Source organism: Periplaneta americana, chromosome 16, assembly GCF_040183065.1.
Source record: "Periplaneta americana isolate PAMFEO1 chromosome 16, P.americana_PAMFEO1_priV1, whole genome shotgun sequence".
Lineage (NCBI taxonomy): Eukaryota > Metazoa > Arthropoda > Insecta > Blattodea > Blattidae > Periplaneta > Periplaneta americana.
The window spans coordinates 142,278,961-142,299,244 of NC_091132.1; the positions used below are offsets into that span (position 1 = coordinate 142,278,961).

General features: G+C 35.2%; 1 protein-coding gene across 5 annotated transcripts in view; it reads left to right on the forward strand.

Moving 5' to 3' along the window:
• Window positions 1-20,284, forward strand: part of Tpst (tyrosylprotein sulfotransferase) — a 1,264,187-nt gene that overhangs the window by 954,102 nt on the left and 289,801 nt on the right. The window lies entirely within an intron of this gene.

Genomic DNA, 20,284 nt, shown 5'->3' on the forward strand with positions numbered 1-20,284 from the left:
TTTGCAGCCATTTTTCTGTTATATCGTCTCCTAGCAACGAAATTAAAAAATATGCGACAACTTCACCAACATAACAAAAATATTTGAGTTTCTCTTTCCATTGGTACCAATATCATGTTTCTAAGTGTCTTCTAACGATAGTTATTCCAGTTTGTAATAGGAAAGATTATTTATAGTAACACTGTACTTTTCAAAAGTGTGTGTTTGCTTCCTTCCAGCAAATTCTTCTTATATTTCACAGCGGTACAAACTAATCACATGCAGTAGTTGTTAATAATTTTATATTTATGTTATTACTAGAGTCTTGCGTTTTGTTACTTTGAGTATCGGGCACTAAGGATTATCACTGGAGCACCTTGGTAGTTGAAAAATGAAACACTTCATTCAGATCTAGATATAGCCTGTAATTCATTCTTCTTACACACGGTTATATGCAAGCACGGTTATATGCCAATACATTCTAACAGCTTAATCAACCAAATTCCTTGGAACCTGCCCCCTGCACGACCTGATCGTCGCCTCAAGAGGAAAAGACACACTGATTTATTGATGCTTTGAGGAATATTAATGGACGTCATCCTCTCCACAAGTATCATATTATTCTAATGTTCATTATTTAAGCACAATTGATAGTACCAATGTACAAAAATTGTCAAATAAAAGAAAAAAAATCTAGGAAAATGCATCACTAGCAGAAGGTATTATGACACTAATGGCTGGTTTTTCCAAGTATTGTTAGAAAATTTAACGACTGTTAAACTCTAAACAGTTTGTTAATTAATAAAATTGTATGGTTTTTGTTAACAGTTTGTTAATTTTAAATGTAGGATTTCGGGCAGTTAACTCGTTTAACAGTTAGTTAAATATGGCCGATGTCTCCACAGCTGTTCGAACGGAAGTTGCGAAATTAATATTTTGTGTCTCTCTATAGGGAATGTTTAGCATATGACTGGTAATATAACATTTAAAAAATACTTTGGACTGTTTAAATACATCAATGTTATTTTATGTCTTTCGTATTTCGTATCCATAATAGCAATGAGCAAATATAACCTTACTTTGTAAATTATTATTCAGCACGTCACCTACAACTTTCATTTGTCAACTGTTTGTTTATGGAGCGTGGCCTACTATAACAGGTTGTCATTTTATGCAAGTTTCATGACTCACTCTATAATATAGAATTTAAAGATTAATTTTAGCCAATCAAAAATTGTCTTACATGTGTAGAATCATTACCAACTACTGTTGAGTAGTTAAAATAGTGCTAACAGACGTTAGAGTTAAGTGTTGGTTATCTTAAACAAAATTATGTTGAACAAATGGAAAATACATTAACAAAGCGTTAAAAATAAACAGACTGTTAATTTAGCATTCGTTAAGCAAAATTAAACATTACTTGGACAAACTGGCCATAACAATGGAAAACTTCAATTCAAGAGTTCAAGGGTGCGTGCAGAATTCTGCGAGGCATTTCAGTAGATTTATTTGCAAATCGGCGTAATGATTTTCGTTAAATTGTGGTATTTAACGCATTTTTACTATGAAACCATGCGTTAGCTTTGTTTAAAAATTCCACAATTCTATTAATTGGAAAAACCATCATGTTCCACGACTGCAAACTGTGTCTATTAGTGTAGTAAAATGTGCATGAATTGTTACCTGTTCCTCTTCCACATTTCTGCTTCGAGTTTCGAATTTATTTATTTTTTTCTAAAAATTTTGCATTATTCCCAGAACTTATAAACTTGCAGATTGTTGACATTAAAAATGTATGCAGGATGTTTCCATTATAATTACGCCAACAAATAGCAATTGTTTCGTTTAAACATTGTAAAACATACCCTCTGTTGGCTCAAGGTCTGCATTGCAGTGGATATGTATATTAGTATCCCAAGGGGACAACTTCTACTGCCCTATGCATATGAAGGTAGAGAGTATAATTTACGCAATAAATAATTCAGGTGGTTACTTTGATATCAATTTCATCAACTTGCGTATTTCCTCTCTCATGCTTTGATGTATGTATGTTTTACTTGACGTGGACGCTTGGGATATTGTTCATCAGTGGAGTTGCTATATGCACCACTCACCAAATGTCACTCCGCATCTTCAACGGGATGTCGCGTTGTTTATGAGAGCCTGAATATGCATGTCCCCTGCGTCCTACTTTTCTGAATGTGAAAGGATGGCACAGCGAAAGGACTGACAATATTCTTATTTTTCGGTATTGAATATAAAACAAATATTAACATTAAAATAATGTTCATTTCAAGTTATTGATGAGAATGATCAAATTAATGGTAATATTATTGGAAAGTGCCAACATTCACGTATCTTGTAAACTTAAAAAAAAATATGATAACGTTTAGAAATTCAAAGAGATAATTACATGATATTAAAAGGTGATTTTTCGATAAACAAACGGTAACTAGCACAAATTAAAAAGTTTAAAATATTGTCTTCAAAGTGTTCACAAAATACGAAAATGAAATCTGTATGCTCAATAAAAATTAGTGCAATTAAATAGAATTATAGTATTTTATACAAAATTGTAACAACAAAGAAATATACAAATTAATATAAAAAGTAACGTGAGGGTTATCACGCCAAAGATTGGGCTTTATAACCTGTTCTGTCGTCACAATGAATCCATTCAAGGTTTTTTTTCTGGTTTACTCTATTCTCTTTTTTCCAGCCGGCTTGTAATAAAAAGCTTTTCTTTTTTTTTTTAATTCTCTAGTCGCCCATTCTTTGGATATGCTTATACCATTTCTGTTTGTATTTTTCTACTTCTTGATTTATTGACTCCATATTAAGCTCTTTTCTGACAGTTTCATTATTTATTTGAACTAACTTCGTGCAACTTTGAGTTTGTCTTAAAAATCTCGTAACTTTTGCGCATAATTTACTTTGGATTTACCTCAAGACCATCCCTGAATACAGACAGTATATATTATGTCAGATTGTCCATTCCCATGTTATGAAATGGCAACAAAATGAGAACAACCACCGGAGCCTCCACAGTCGAAAAGGCATTTTTGGTAACGACCGCTAGATGGATATACAGTTGCGCTATGCAATTTCATAAGGATTATAACGTGACTTCTGTTGCAGTCGCTAGATAGCAGCAGGGTTAAACTGATAAAAGTGGTTGCCTTGAAAGTCTGATCAATCTGTTATATCTGATGAAGGCTACCATATACAGGGTGTTTCAAAAATACGGGGCATAATTTCAGGTATGTATTTCCCACATGTAGACAATCAAAATAGTTCATTACAACATGTGTCCGGAAATGCTTCATTTCCGAGTTATGGCCTTCACAACATTGAAATTCACCGGAACGTTTTTCTTTCCGCAGGTCGTTGCCGTCAAAGGAGACATTAAGAGGGCACTCTGACAGTTCATTCCGAGGCGAAGGTTACATTCAGTATTGTGTAGGCGTTAGACTGTGCGACATGTATTCAAATCAAGAGCTGGCAGAGATACACTTCATGTACGGTAAGGCGGACGGCAATGCTGCGCTGGCTCGTCGTTTGTAGCAGGAGAGGTACCCACAGCGACAATGTCCAGATCGGAAGATATTTGTACGTCTCCATTACCGTCTGTGCGAGTATGGAAAACTTAACTCTCCTGGTTTGGGAAGGGGACGACCAAGATCTACAACTCCAGAAGTACAGGAGGAGATTCTGGAGGCTGTGAACATGACTCCTTCTATCAGCACACGAAGGGTAGCGTTGCAAGTCAATGTTCCTCATACGACTGTCTGGAGACTGTTGAAAGAGTATCAATTGTATCCTTATCATTTGCAACGTGTACAGGCCCTGTCACCAGCAGATTACCCTGCACGAGTTAGGTTCTATCAGTGGTTCTTGCAGCAGTGTAGTGTAAATCCGAACTTTCCTGCCTTAGTATTATTTACAGATGGAGCACAGTTCACACGAGATGGCATAACAAATTTCCACAATCAGCATGTATGGGCGTATGAAAACCCACGTGCAACTGTTCCATCTCGTCACCAGGTGCGGTTCTCCCTCAACATGTGGGCCGGTATCATTGGTGATCGATTAGTTGGACCCCATGTACTTGTAAACAGACTTACGGGGCAGACGTACACAAACTTCCTGGAAAACACCATACCTCATGTTTTAGAAGACACTCCACTGATCAATCGTCAACACATTCACTTCTTGCATGATGGCGCTCCTGCACACTTCAGTCGTACGGCTCGCCGGTACTTGGATCGAAGGTTTCCTGATTGATGGATAGGTAGAGGTGGCCCAATTGCTTGGCCTCCACGCTCACCTGATCTGAACCCTCTCGATTTCTATACTTGTGGGGCCATTTAAAATCATTGGTTTATTCGTCTCCGGTGCCTGATTTGGAATCCCTTCCGAATCGAATTGTGGCATGTTCTTAGGACATACGCAATACTCCTGGAGTTTGGGATTGTGTTCGCAGGTCAGTGAGACATCGATGTGAGGTCTGTATTCAAGCAGGAGGTGGACATTTTGAACATCATCTGTAATGACAACGACCTGCGGAAAGAAAAACGTTCCGGTGAATTTCAATGTTGTGAAGGCCATAACTCGGAAATGAAGCATTTCCGGACACATGTTGTAATGAACTATTTTGATTGTCTACATGTGGGAAATACATACCTGAAATTATGCCCCGTATTTTTTAAACACCCTGAATAAAAACCGGCATTGCCATCATTTTATAAAATTTAAACCTAGTTTTTTTTTCTTTTATCCTTAAGGGTTGTGTATCGTACCACAAACCGATTGATATTTTGCCAATTTATTTTTTATATCTTGATTGTTTCCTACATTTATTTCACATCCTAAATGTTATCTGAAATAAGACCTCTTTCAGAGGGTAATCATCTAGTAATTATTATTTTCGACTGGATCATATTATTTACAAATTTGTTATAACGTATAAATGGGACGCTGTAAATATGTCACGTTTTTTATTACATCTACATCATCCGTGTATAATAAACAATTAAGAAACGTTTGACTTAATTTTATTTCCAAATAAAAATGTTCCTTCCATTTTAGGAAGATGTCTTTGATGTACACAATGGAAGGTGTTCAGTGACAGTCCTTTTTTCGGTTATTAACTAGTAAGTTATTTAGCGTCGATGGAATTGGTGATAGCGAGATGAGGCCGAGTATTCGCCATCGATTACCTGACATTCGCCTTGCGGTTGAGGAAAATCGTGGAAAAACCCAACCAGTTAATCAGCCCGAGTGAGATTTGAACTCATGCTAGAATGCAGTCTCGGATCACTGCACAATACACTAGACAGTCCTTTTAAGGTACGAATTCTTAGCATAGTATGAATGGAAAGTCCTCTACCATTTCGTTCCTTTGTTCTTAGATTTCACAGAAATTGATCATTTTCGTGTTAATTTTTGATACCATTATCTTTTTAACATATTTAGAAATGTATATTTTCATAGACGTCTTTACATTAGAGTTCTCAGTGTCAACACATAATTTTACATACCTTTTCTGTCATGTTTATTGTTTAAATGCTTTTTTGATGTTACAATTGTTAATAAATCAATTGAAATAATCTATGTTCGGCAGCGCTGTTACCGAAATGTAGAAGCGTGCTTCACCCTATCTTCTCCTCATATGCTGCCAAGGCGTTCACATCTTTTTCTTTAGTTCTTTTGATAGGTAAGAGTTTCTTACGAAACAAATTTTCGTTTTTTTTTTTTTTTTTTAGTAAAATTACGTTCCATTTATTGTATTTATTGCATTTATTGCTTCAATTTATTTATTTAAATGTAGTTTTCAACAGCTGACAACTGTTAAAGTGGCCTTTAATGAAGGCAACAATGTGAAGAATTTAATAAATGATCTACGTAAAATCTATTCTTTCTGCTGCGTTTTGCGTAACCTGGAATAAGAACTGTATCCTTTGCTGTGATTAGTTGCTTAAATCTTCGTCTACTCCTTATTGCAGTGGTCGTCAGCTAGCCTACTCGCTGAAATGGGTAAGGGATGCAACGAAATATGCACCCTCGTGCAGAAGGGAGATATAGAAAGCATACCCGCCAGCAGCCACGGAAGCACGCTGTTATTGTAAGAGGTCTGCGTATGAGAGACGCTATCCCGAGGGTGCACTGTGCTGATGACCGCTGTCTTAATGGGATGAACATTTTTGTAACATGATACATCCTATCTTGAGATTATCTCAAGCTGTGTGGTTTGTATTTACAGGAACCGTGAATTTTAATTCTTCATAAATCTGATTTTAGCATCATATTTTGCCTAAATTTTACTCCTGTTCCAATAAAAAAGAGTTACACGTTTCGTTACACGTTTCGTTGCTCACATTCGGTGCAACATGCGATTGACGTTAGAGAAATTTGGAAAATAACTCTGGATTTAACTTGAATTATTTTTTACTTCAAACTTGCCTCTGAACTGTCTAGAATTATATAATCATCTTATTAAGTTACACTTCTTTCTTACTGTTATAATTTAACACCTTTGATATTAACTACGGATTTTTGAATGGTTCACAGTAAAGTTTTACTGTACAAATGTAAAACCCCCGTAAATTACTAAAAACTATACCTAAAAATGAAACGAGTTTCGTCAGTTGTAATAGTTACTTACTAAGGCCAGTCACCTCGTGTAACAGATAATGCTAATAGACCCGGTAAATCGCTGAATTCCCGCTGTTATTAATTAACGGCTTACTCAACATCGTTTCTATTAATTATCGAAGTTTAGAAATAAAGCATAGAAATGTATTTCATGTCTTTTAAACTAAAAGTAAGATCCACTTATTTAATGCATTAATGTAATATATTTATATGCATTCATTCCACTTAATTGTATTATAAAAACATCATGGGAAACCACAAATCATACACGTTATAGATCCCCTTGTCAGAACCTGGGGAAGTTTTCTACGCAACCTTGAACGTTACTCTGCCATCTTCTGAAAATTAAAGGGACTAACTGACGAATATTTACGTTGTGAAGAATATTACACAATGGATCACAGTTTTATGAAAAAGATTGTAATTTAATAATTTTTATTTTAACATTAAAGACGCCAGAAAGGTAGCCAGGTCGCCAAGTGGATTTTTTCGTCGCCACAAGGAAGATAAAAGACGCCAGAATGGCGAAAAGTAGCCACATCTGGCAACTCTGCTGTGACACTATTATTGGAAAACTGTTCCTTTTTTCCGTTGGCGGACCGTTTATTAAATTTGAATTGATTGTTGCCAATCAGCGTATTCCGAATCTCACCGGACCGGTGGACAACAGTGACGTCACGCTGCAGCGAAATAGGAACAAAACTGCTGGAAGGTTCGATGGCTGTCATGGCGGCTATACAAGTTGTTGTCTGTGCTACGCTAGCAAAATTTTGCGAATTTCCGTACTGCCATCTCGTTCAAAGAAAAGAGAGCATAAACAATTTATTTCTTGAACCGTTGGTCCGTTGACATGTTCGCTCATAAGCCATTAACATATTGTTTTTACGTTGTGCTCATTACAAACAATACAGCAGAACCAAAGTAGAACACACCGCCATGACACAACAGTGCACGATGTCATTCGTCTGCTGATTCCTGCCCTATACAAGAACCAATCAGATTCACTGATGGCGACTGATGGAGACTGCCACCACCTCTGCAAGCTGATGGTACCGGTGGAGCATCAGTGACGCCATCGGTGAAATTCGGAACACCGTGATGCCATCAGATTGCTCAGCGCTGAGATTCGGAAAACGCTCAATGTTATTCCTATCTCTTCCATTGTGCTTTTAAGTTCATGTATCAAAAAATTAACAGTAATAGCTTAAAAACGGCCCCTTCAAATCTGCCGCTCTAGGTAGACGCCCCTGGATGTATTACTTAATTTAAAATATTTCGTGTACAATAGCGGAAGCCATATTTATTTTCATTTTCGTGGATAAGGCATAGGAATCACACTTTGCAAGTCCACTAAATTGCGGCATATGATGTACATGTACTGTGTGAGACTTGAAAAGCCAGAATGTTTGCCTTTGTTGGACAGATGCTGTTGTAGTGCTTCCTCCTAAGTAATAACAGAAAGTTACTCGAACGTTGTAGATCCAACTCCAGTGAGCTTCGTCACAAACTGAAGCTTACATAACTACAGAGTTCCCATGTTGCCGTCTGAACTTCACTACACGTGCTATTGTGGTGATTAATTTTATTTCCTCGCACACTATGCCTTTTGATATCAACCTGAAACTACAGAGCAGCAACTTTGCCGTGCACAACTTCAGGTGGGGGTCTATTCTCTATCCTCTATCGAATGATATATTTCCATTTTACTTGCTGGTTGTTGCAAGTGTCGGAAAAGTATATAATTATGTTGCTTAAAACTTTATTTCGGTATTTTGACAGAAATTTACATTCCTCACGGCTGATATTTAAAAAAAAAGAAGCAGTTAGCGGGTCCGGCGTAGGCGGAATTATGGGGGGGGGGGGGCACTGTCCCCTAAACTTGTCTGAACTCTTTTTTTTTTTCTATTGACATTATAAAATATTGAATGCAGAAGACTTTTCTTGCTTTTGTTTATGATTAAGTTTCTGTGCTTAAATTGACGAATTAATTAATGTCTTCAGACCATGTGTCAATAATATTTATTTTAAATTTCTAAATATATAAGAATTTCTATACCTCGTTTGAGGAATGGAAGTGATTCATATTATATAATATAGAACAAACGCACTTACTAAATACTGACAAAACAAACACGTAGAGAAAATAATGTAGTACAGCGAACAGTGAACAAATTCAAATTCAAATTTCAAATTTATTTACAATTTACATTTGAATTGAATACATATGAATAGATACCCGAAATGAGCATATGCTCGTGCTCGGGTACAGTCCAGTGCATACTAATTGCTTGCGCCTACTTGTTTAACCCTTAATTTTTAACACGGTCAGCTCTCAGGACTTTCAGTGAAGTTGTTTTTTACGAGTAGCGCATGCAGGCACGTAAATGATACTCGTTAAAATAATAATATGATTTTTATGGTAAGTGTGTAGCTGGCTTTAATGCACATTTCGATTTTCCATGAATATTAATTTTCTACAGCTAAGTAGGTCGCTGTAAAGTTGAACTTCAAAAACAGCGAGAAAGAAGAACGATCAGATGGCTCCGTTCCGCTTGCGACTTTGGGTCTCGTACTGATGTAGATATGTGATCCACTTTAATTCTAACATTCGATATTGCCTTGATATAGGAATATACAGTAAACTAAGTGCTCAGAGTGCTCGCATCCTTTACTAAAGCTCCACAAAATCCTCTCCCTTTCGAGGCAATAAACGTGGCGTAAGAGCATTTTCTCTTTGGATATCAGATCTGTTCGCGGGGTAATGTGAAAAAACAAATGTTAGTGTGATATTCGGTAATGATTTAGAATAATCACAGTAATCATAATAAATGGGAGTATAAGGGTACAGTATTCATAGATTTCAAAAAGGCATATGACTCAGTTAAGAGAGAAGTTTTATATAATATTCTTGTTGAATTTGGTATTCCCAAGAAACTAGTTAGATTAATTAAAATGTGTCTCAGTGAAACTTACAGCAGAGTCCACTTATCTGTGGCGCGTTAAGTATACGTCTTCATAGAACATCTCGTTATTCATCATCTTTTACAGTATCCACCTCGCGACTATGGAATTCCCTGTCACAAAGTATTAGGGGCTGCAAGGCAATAAACACTTTTAAAAACAGCTTAAAAGATTACCTTCTTACGTTAGCATTTCACTCCAATCATACTGACTTAAACTATCACTGACTACATTCTTACTCCTTCCTTTAGACATGCATCCTGATAGCGCTGTATTTTCAAAATTGTCTCATAATAATCTATTTCTATTATCTAACATTATTTGAAATATATTAGCTTTCTATGTATTTTAGCTTAATTCTGCTACATAGTTTGTATTTCAGCGTTTAATTAATAGTTCATAATATTTTGTTGTTTAATTCGTAAATAACTCTTGTATACATGTAACTTTTATCTAAATCAATTTGTTGAATTCTTTGTAAGTTCATACATATGTATGTATACTTTTTGCTGGTTGAGTGGAAGAGAATGCCTTACGGCCTTAACTCTGCCAGCTAAAATAAATTATTATTATTATTATTATTATTATTATTATTATTATTATTATTATTATTATTATTTATAGGTCAGTTTGTATCTGATTCTTTTTCAATTCAATGCTGGCTAAAGCAAGGAGATGCACTACACCTTTATATTTTAACTTCGCTCTAGAATAGCCTATCCCATTAGGAAAGTTCAGGATAACAGATAGGGTTTGGAATTGAACGGGTTACATCAGCTTCTTGTCTATGCGGATGACGTGAATATGTTAGGAGAAAATTCACAAACGATTAGGGAAAACACGGGAATTTTACTTGAAGTAAGTAAAGCGATAGGTTTGAAAGTAAATCTCGAAAAGACAAAGTGTATCATTATATCTCGTGACCAGAATATTGTACGAAATGGGAACATAAAAATTGGAGATTTGTCCTTCGAAGAGGTGGAAAAATTAAAATATCTTGGAGCAACAGTAACAAATATAAATGACACTCGGGATGAAATTAAATATAGAATAAATATGGGAAATGCGTTTATTATTCGGTTGAGAAGCTTTTGTCATCTAGTCTGCTGTAAAAAAATTTGAAAGTTAGAATTTATAAAACAGTTATATTACCGGTTGTTCTGTATGGTTGTGAAACTTAGACTCTCACTCTGAGAGAGGAACAGAGATTAAGGATGTTTGAGAATAAGGTTCTTAAGAAAAGATTTGAGGCTAAGGGGAATGAAGTTACAGGAGAATGAAGAAAGTTACACAATGCAGAACTGCACATATTGTTTTCTTCACCTGACATAATTAGGAACATTAAATCCAGACATTAGAAATGGGCATGTAGCACGTATGGGAAATCCAGAAATGCATATAGAGTGTTAGTTGGGAGGCCGGAGGGAAGAAGACCTTTGGGGAGGCCGAGACGTAGATGGGAGGGTAATATTAAAATGTATTTGAGGGAGGTGGAATATGATGATAGAGACTGGATTAATCTTGCACAGGATAGGGACCGATGGCGGGCTTATGTGAGGGCGGCAATGAACCTGCGTGTTCCTTAAAAGCTATTTGTAAGTAAATTGTAAGTAATCATAATCAACATTATTTTTCGTAGACGCATTCGTGATGTAAGTCTTATGGTTCGTTTCGGGATTTGAAGTTTCCGGAAATCTTCTCTGGTCATCTTCATTTTGTCTTTTACTGGAATACTTCTTTCTTCCTTCTTTGGCTTTAGAGTTGTGAGTTGTGTTCGGTAATGTTGCATTATACTTTTTTTTATCGTGATGTGTGTAATTCTTTTATCTTTAATGCTATTATTTCCGTTTCATTTGTTTAGTCTAACTTCAGTTCTAATTTTATCCGTTAATATAAACCCGCCAGTATACTCTAAGAAATGTCGTTTCTTCAACATCCAGTTTTTTCCTTATTACGCAATATAATTTTCACAGCGAAAAATGGCGGTGTCGCTACCATACTATATAGTGTCGGCAATAAATATGACAAAGATTTACTAAACTTCCTATAATGCAGTTTTTTCTATTTCTATTAATTTCAATACCTACAACCTTACGTTTAAGCTTTTAAAATTGTTACGTAGATATCTTACTGTTGCAAATATTTCCATAATTCTAATTTTGTTACTGTTTTGCATCATCGTATTAAATTCTTCCTCGCTATTGTTTTGCAAGGTAATTATTTCGTCACATAAAATATTCATTTCGCGTCATAACTAATTGAAATGAAACCGTTTGCTGCTCTTTGTAGAAGACTTACTTCATAGTATTTGCACATCTCCTTAGAGTAGCTTCAGCGTTAGCGGTATTGTTTATCCTGATGAGTAAATTGCCATTCACAGTAATTTAGTAACAGAGATATAGAGGTGCTTATCATGCGGAACATGGAGTACCTCTGTGCTGCAGACTAAACAAACGTTTTTGTGCATTCGTGATAGAATAAGATGCGCACTGACTGTGCTATATATAAAAACTTGCGAATTCTGTGTGATGCAGTAGAGCAAGTGAACAGCTTCAAATACTTGGGGTGTACTATAAGCAGTAACATGAGCTGCTGCCAGGAATATTATAGATTTGTTAGTTTGTCATACAGAATAATATCTGTAATATTGACAATTAATATTTGAGGAGAAAAATTCTCTCCGGCGCCGGGGATCGAACCCAGGTCCTTGGTTCTACGTAGCAAGCGCTCTGACCACTGAGCTACGCCGAACTCAATCCACAGCACCAGATTGAATTTTCCTGTTTCAATGTTTCCCTTTGTGGCCTGACTCCATGTTAGGCATACTGTATATGTTGACATACATGTCCAATGTCAACTGCCAATATACTAGGTGCGCATTCAGCTGAGTGACTTGTTTGGCCGAGATTCCGCAGTTAAGTGCATAGTAATCTGTACAGACATATGCACTGCAGCTATGAGAATATTATAGATTTATTAATTTGTCATACAGTATAATATCTGTAATATTGACAGTTTTTTCTCCTTTTTTTCTCCTCTTTTTCATATTCCTTGATTTTCTCCTTTATGCGTTCTCGTCACCACTATCTTTTGTGTGTTGGGTATTATATAATATTATATATATGTATATATATATATATATATGTATATATATATATATATATATATATACACACACAGAGACATCACTTTATTTTTACCAACATTTTTAACATTAACCTGGCTATACTCGGAAACACTGTTACCCCCCCCCCCCTTCCATTACAGGAGTTTGGTGTTACTAGTGCAATATGTAAACAAATCATTTTACTAGCTATAAGAGGAGAGAAAAGTAGTGTATCCATTTATGTTACAGGGAAATACAGTATTACGATTTTCAGTTTAATCATTACTTTTACAGTATTTTGTCAAAAAACAGTAGAATAGTAACATTTTTTTTTTCACAAACTCAACTCTTCAGGCGGTTATATTCATTGTGTAATGTCTACTTTATTCAGCATATTACTAACCTAATTTATTCCTGAGAATTTTGTGAGCACTTCCGTAAGGAACCCCAATTTCTACAGCTAACTTCTTGACCGACTTATTAGGACCTCGCTGCATCTTTTCTCTAGCATCTTCTACAACATCTTCTGTCACCTTTGTTGGCCATATTACACTTTTCTTTCTTTCTGTACACTCTTTTGCTCTAAATTTATCCACCAGATTAATGACATTTCTACGAAAATATTCCGTATTGATATAATCAGGAAATTGTGAAAAAAAAAAAAAAAAATTGTTGTTCACATTCGGTTATATTGTAATTCCAGTTTCCATCATCGTCCTTCATACCTATGAACAGTAAAACAAAACTCTTGTTTAAATAATGTTGTTAAGTACTGTACCATATTATAGGGTAACGTACTTTCGGTAACTCTAATCTTCACTTGTGCTCAGTCCACACAGATAAATTCAGTTATGCTACACACGATACCTGTGTGAAAATAAACTTCAATAATATAAGCTCTTTCTTCTATAGAAAATGCAACATATTTATGAAACATGCTGTACTCTGTTTATTTCACTGCTAGCAACAGCGGCCGTAAGTTTGTGTGACTGACGTTAGCAAGGACATTAGTGAAAGGGGTGGGAATCAAGTACATTCAGAAACGCAGGTACAATAAAAATTGAAGTAAAAATAAAATGATGTCCCTGTATGTATGTATGCATATATATATATATATATATATATATATATATATATATATATATATATATAGGCTAATATTGTTCCTGTTAGCCTACAAACTCGATCTTGTATATTCACAAATACTACCTGCAGTAAACAGTGAATTCATTGGGCTACATGGGATTTGGGACATTGCGTAATCGTTGTCACTTTATTCACAGGCTTCGAACCGAAAAGCAATTAGATCCTTTGGCGTGGACCCACATTTCGAAAACATTGGCATTGTTCCGGGAATAATGGATATTATAACTAGTGATTCAGCTTCTGGTGCAGCATTCATTCAAACCTCTTTCTGTTTTCCCTGTTATTCAGTTAGAGGTGTATACTGCATTTCCCTGCCTGGAGTAATCTAAATAGAATTCACTGCGTAAAAACAAAGGACCTGTGTAGAACATCAGTTGTGTGTGCTTCAACTCCGATTGAAACCTGTTGGACCGAACTACGATTAATACCGAATTTACAATGAGCGAAACAGGCGATTCCTTATGCTTTGGCACGCAATGAACAACGAAAGATATGTTACCGTAAATGTACGAAGACCGGTAAATGTTAGAATTTACCGGTATAACCTAACATTTACCGTTATAGTGCGGTAAAACCCCAAAATATCTTATTAGATTCATACATTTTGAACTTTTACCAAGAAATGTTGGTAAATCTCAGGATTTACCGATGCGAGCTGGTAAAACCTAGATCGAAGAATCCTGCCTCCGTTGTGCAGATTCAGACATATTTGCAGGATCGATAAAGTGAAGCGGTTCCGAGAGGCTACCAAAGAAATTCTTGAAATGCAAGCGAAGGAAATGAAAGCAGCCGTTTGTAACAAAATTCCAAAACTTTGTCGGACAGAATTTGAGAATCAAAGTACCGGATGTAGACCGGGCAAAAATTGACGCAAAATCAATAATAGCAGTGGTCATAAATATTCAAGATGACGAGTTTTATCAACTTTGTACCAAAGCTGACAAACTGAAGTCATTGTACATTAGGAAACAATTTACATTGTACAAAAAAATTTTATCAACATCGAAGTAGGAAAAGGAGAAACTAGTATACGGGAAGTGGTTGGCTAACTATCTTTCGTTGGAGAACAAGGGTTCAAAAAGTGTAATTGTTAAAAAAGTGTTCAACAAAAAAATGTTTGTGTAAATCATCTTTCATGTTGTGTAATTCTAAACGTCATAAGAGCTAATCTTGTTGTAACCAGAATTAACATCCATAATGTTTGTTTTATTTTATTTGTGGACCTGGACCGTTTGAGGGGATGTAAAAGCTTTGTTAATTTTTGTATGGAATACAATAAAGACAGTGGTTAAAACTATAATTTTTTCACTATTTTTAATATGAAATATTGTTTATTATACTCACATTGGAATGTAAAACTATTTTAAATAATTTCAATTTAAAATAAATACAAATTATTTCAATCATCGCTGAGGTGATTTTTATTTGTTTTAAAATAATCATAAAACAAGAATAAAAATATGAATCGGAGATATGCAAAAGTGCGAAGAATGCTAAAGGGTTTTTTTATTAAATTAATACTATTTTACCACAACTGATCGGTAAATCCTGAGATTTACCAACATCTCTTGTTAAAAGTTCAAAATGTATATATCTAATAAGATATTTCGAGGTTTTACCACACTATAACGGCAAAAGTTAGGTTATACCGGTAAATTCTCGTACATTTACAGTAACAGATACATATTTTTCCAGCAGATTTGGTTAGTTGAAAGCATTCTCACAGATGTTCAACGAATAATGTATTTTCGATTTGCAAATATCTTATATTTACTATATTGAGGCATTATTCGGGTCGAGGTAGAAAAATTGCATACCCGATGGCTCCTTTTTTTTTCTTCTTCTTCTTCTTCTTCTTCTTCTTCTTCCATTACACAGCATATGGCAAGCATGCCAAAACTCTGCACATTGTGCACTCGCTCACATTGTGCAGTGGTCTCTGTGCGATGTGCACTTTCTATTCCCCTACCTTGAGGGAGTAAATCGCCTTGGAGAGGAACGCGACAGGGCTATACATACTGTAACAGCATATCAGCTTTTCTTTAAGTAACGCAGTTTCAGTACGGATACTGATTTGGCTGTGTCTGTGATTGAGTTATGATAAATAAAGTGAGGAGTTCACAGATAACGAAGAAGAGAAATTACGAATCATATAACATAATGTTATAATTATTTTCAAATGAAAGGCTTTCATCAGCCCATGTCGAGGTAATTGTGTTGTGACAGTTTAGATCAGATTAGTAAAGTTCTCAAAATGTGATATTGTCAGCGCTTATTTCTTAATCAGTACTCTCACGACAAAACGAACTTGACAATGGCGTTGTTTTATAGTCTTTACTAACACAGCCATCAAAGATTAGACGACTTATGACTTTCATTTCATAAACTGGTAAGTGATGAGAATATAGTGAGGAATACATATGAGGCTCTTGAGGTAGTAAGGAGCGAAGAAAGCAACTAGCTTGTGAACTACACTTCTAATTTCTTTCAGTAATGCTCCCAACTTGTCGATACTTGCTCTCAACGTTTTCCAAATAAACTATATGTGAATTTAAATTCTAAGCTTAATTTATATTATTTATTAATATTAATGTTAATTTATATTGACATACAGCAAGGCAATTATTTCAGTGTAAAAACTTCACAATGTCCTACTGCATGTAATTTATTGGGAATATATTTTCTTCAACATTTTTGTACCATTGGTCCCCATAAATAATAATGCTTGACGAACAATGAAAGAGTAGGATCTATTACTTTAAAATAATTAGTACCTACTAGGCTACGTAAAATGTAATACTTGTTGGTTGTTTCGAAATTACTGCAATATTCTTTTTCTTCAAATACTATACAAAAATCATATTAATAAATGATGCTCTACAAACCACTACTTTGTCAAGTAAAACTGAATAAGCCTAAAGTTTCTTGTATTACAATTGTCTGACATTGATAATAACCGTGTTTTTTTTCCTTCTGCTAAGTGTGTTTATAATGCCCAAATGTCTATTTAATCCAACCCTAGAAGCGCAGAATAGATTATTGTACACCCTTCCAGCTAAGAACTGGTAAGAGCAACCCTTGAATGATGCAGTCTGCACAGACCGGCGATCCGCGCACATAACTGCACATTCTGATTTCTGGCATGCTTGCCGTATTGAATATAGTGCTGCAAAAATACATTTTCACGAAATAAATATTTCCAGAACCTAGAAAATTATTCCGTTTTCTGACCCAAGATGATTTTATTGTTTTGCAGTAATTCGGAATTCATTCATCCAAGAATTATGCCCAAAAATGTAATACTTTTTTCTTGCAGTCTTTTCTGTGCAAAGCCTAAATATTCCAATATTGGTTGAAGGTGATAAGATAGCGGAATCATTAAAATCTTTGACAAAAGAATAGAAATATTAACTAAATATTATTTTTAATTATCGCATATAAGAGTATAGAGCGGACTGGGTGTTGACTTACATTGTTATCAGAATTTTCTATTTCATATAAGCTTAGGTACATATCGTCGTTATTCCTGCAATAACTCCTATGTGACTTATTTATCGATTTTTAAAGTTTTCCTCTATTAAATAACTTCAATAGTGATACAACATATAATAAACTGTCCTATATGTAATTACATTTGTTTGTTTCGAAAATGTAAGAATTCACAGTCTCCTATGTACGGCTGCCGTAGGATGAATAAATATGTTTTTTCTTCCTACTGAAAAATTTTATATTTTGTACATAGGAGTTATTGCAGGAACAACGACGATATGATGAAATTCCTCAGACGTGCTGTCGACCTTAATAAGATACTGGAAGACATAACATTGTCTAGAAACAAATATCCGTACGCTAGACGGAATTGAACTCACGACCGTAACTATTTATCGCGCAGTGTTGAAGCTGCGTTTTTAGTCGCATTTAACATGATCTAAACATTTATGTTATGTTATGTCTTATCACATGACGTTACGTTGTGTCGTCTTGTGTTTGGTTGTTTTGGGTTATGTTATGTTGTGTTAAGTTGACTTATGTTGTTTTGTATTAATTAATTCATAGTGTTCTGCCCAAGGGCACGTCTTTCAGTGCAAACCCAACTTTCTCCAATCTTTTCTATTTTCTGCCTTCCTCTTTGTCTCCGCATATGATCCATTTATGTTGATATCGTCTATCACTCATCATGCCATGTTTGCAGTTTTTCTTGCGAAAGATAAATGCGATAGCTTCGCGTTGCTTTTCCGCACACCACTCTCTTTCGCATCTTAAAAGATCCCATAGGACATAGATGGGCATCGTGCCTCACTGACCTTCACAGAGCTTATCGCTCTGAGTGACATCATCTTCACAGTTTCCGTTCCTCCCTCACGTAGCTTCTAGGCGTGGGCAGGTTCTGTATCAGTTTCAAGAGCAATATCAGTGGTGGCATAATGGCATTATCAAAGTAGTGTATACGCGTTAGAAAACGATTATTTCATGAGAAATGGGAGGAAGAGTTTTTTTGCTGTTTAGAAGGGGAGAACATACGATGTATGTTATGCTCGAAAATCCTATTAGGCATTAATAAATTTCATATACAACGACATTACATGTCATAAAGAACATGCTGAATTAGAAGGTAAGACAAATTAAATGTTATTTTTCGTACTATTCCGAAGAAAATTTATGATCTTAACATTTGCATAGTATACTAAATACGACATTATACTTTAAACACGCTGCATTAAAAGGTAGGAGGAATTAAATGTTGTTTGTACGTAGCCTATTATTTCCAAAAGAAATTTATAAAAAAATATCAAATTTGCGTAGAAAACGAAATATGATTTTCTCAAATTATTTTAGGTCGAGAACGTGCAAATCTATTAAGTAACCTTGATAAACGTCAAAATATTCAAGAAAATAAACGTAGACAATGTGATGGAATATTATTGGCTATTTCTCGCCTGTGATTTAAATCAATTCAATGATGGAGAAACAGTAAAGAGGTTTATGATTAAAGCTGCCGAATTAATTTGCCAAATTGAATAAAAGTTTTCGAGTCTCTCACGTTAACCAACCGATTTCCTAATAATTCGCCACTGACCGCCTTAGCGATTACGATAAGGTGACGCAGGTCACAGCAGTTTATATTTCCCATCCTACTCTGCAGTGTCCTCTCGTAGTAAACAAACTATATTTCAAATCGAGTGCCTCACGTAACCGAAAATTGTGTCCATGTATGTCATAGGACCTCAGCGTTGAACTGAGGAGAGTGGATTTGACTAAGAACACTACCCAACATGAAATTTACCTCCGTGAAGATAATACATGTTTTTAGTCCATTTTCATGCTTAGATTCTGAAAACAATGCTTAAAATGTCACATCACGTCACAAGGTTTAGATATTTAAGATATTTGACATCGAAAACGAGTTCGCGTGTCGTCTGGTAACACGCGTGTTATATGATGGCTACCTCTGTCCTACACGATTACTTACATACCTACAAAATGTAAAGATGAAAATGTGTTATTTGTTATACAATATAACCAAACTTTTGTCAGTTTTCAGGATACCGGTAATAAATCTGTCTTTTCTTCTAGAAGAAGATACCACAAAGAGATAAACCCAGATAGAAACCGGCCTGTCACTTCTAATAGGGTTGTGAAGTAATATTATTTCCTGCATAAAACGTGACGTAACTTATGTGAGAATATATTGTGTTTCTGTGTAGACGTAATGGTTTAATGAGTGAACTAGAAATTGAGCATAATCTGGCTATTGTTTATAGATTCATCTAAGTTTAGCTTAGAAGCAGCGTTACTTCACAAAAAGTAATGAATTTCCATCTGTTCCGGTTTTTCATTCTGTAGGTCTTAAAGAAAGTTATGAAAGTATGGCTAAGATTGTGTGTATTTTAAAATATGAGACTCAATGTTGGAAGATATGTGGTGTCCTTAAAGTAATTAATTTGCTACTTGGTTTGCAAGGGGGCTTTACAAAATATTGTTTATTTTTTGTGTTTCTGGAACAGCCCTGTTACAGAAAACATTATGTGGTACAACAGTGGGACAAGCGGCAGAAGTATGTTTCGGGGGAAAATAATGTACCTGTAAAAGAAACAGCATAGGTTCAGCCTGATAAGATTCTTCTTCCTCCCTTACACATAAAACTTGGGCTGATGAAGGTTTTTGTTAAGGCACTCAACAAAGACGGTAGTGAATTTGTGTATTTACAAGGGAAGTTTCCACAGTTAACATACGCAAAATTGAAAGACGGGCTTTTTATTGGACCTGAAATCAGAAAACTCATGGAGGATGAAATGTTAGAGAAAAATTTACAAACGGTTGAATTAGCAGCTTAGTAATAATTTAAAAGGGTTTTGCGCAGTTTTCTCGGAAACACAAAAGAAGAAAACGAAAAAAATTTTGGTGTCAAATTTGTTGAAATGCTACAAAAACATAAGT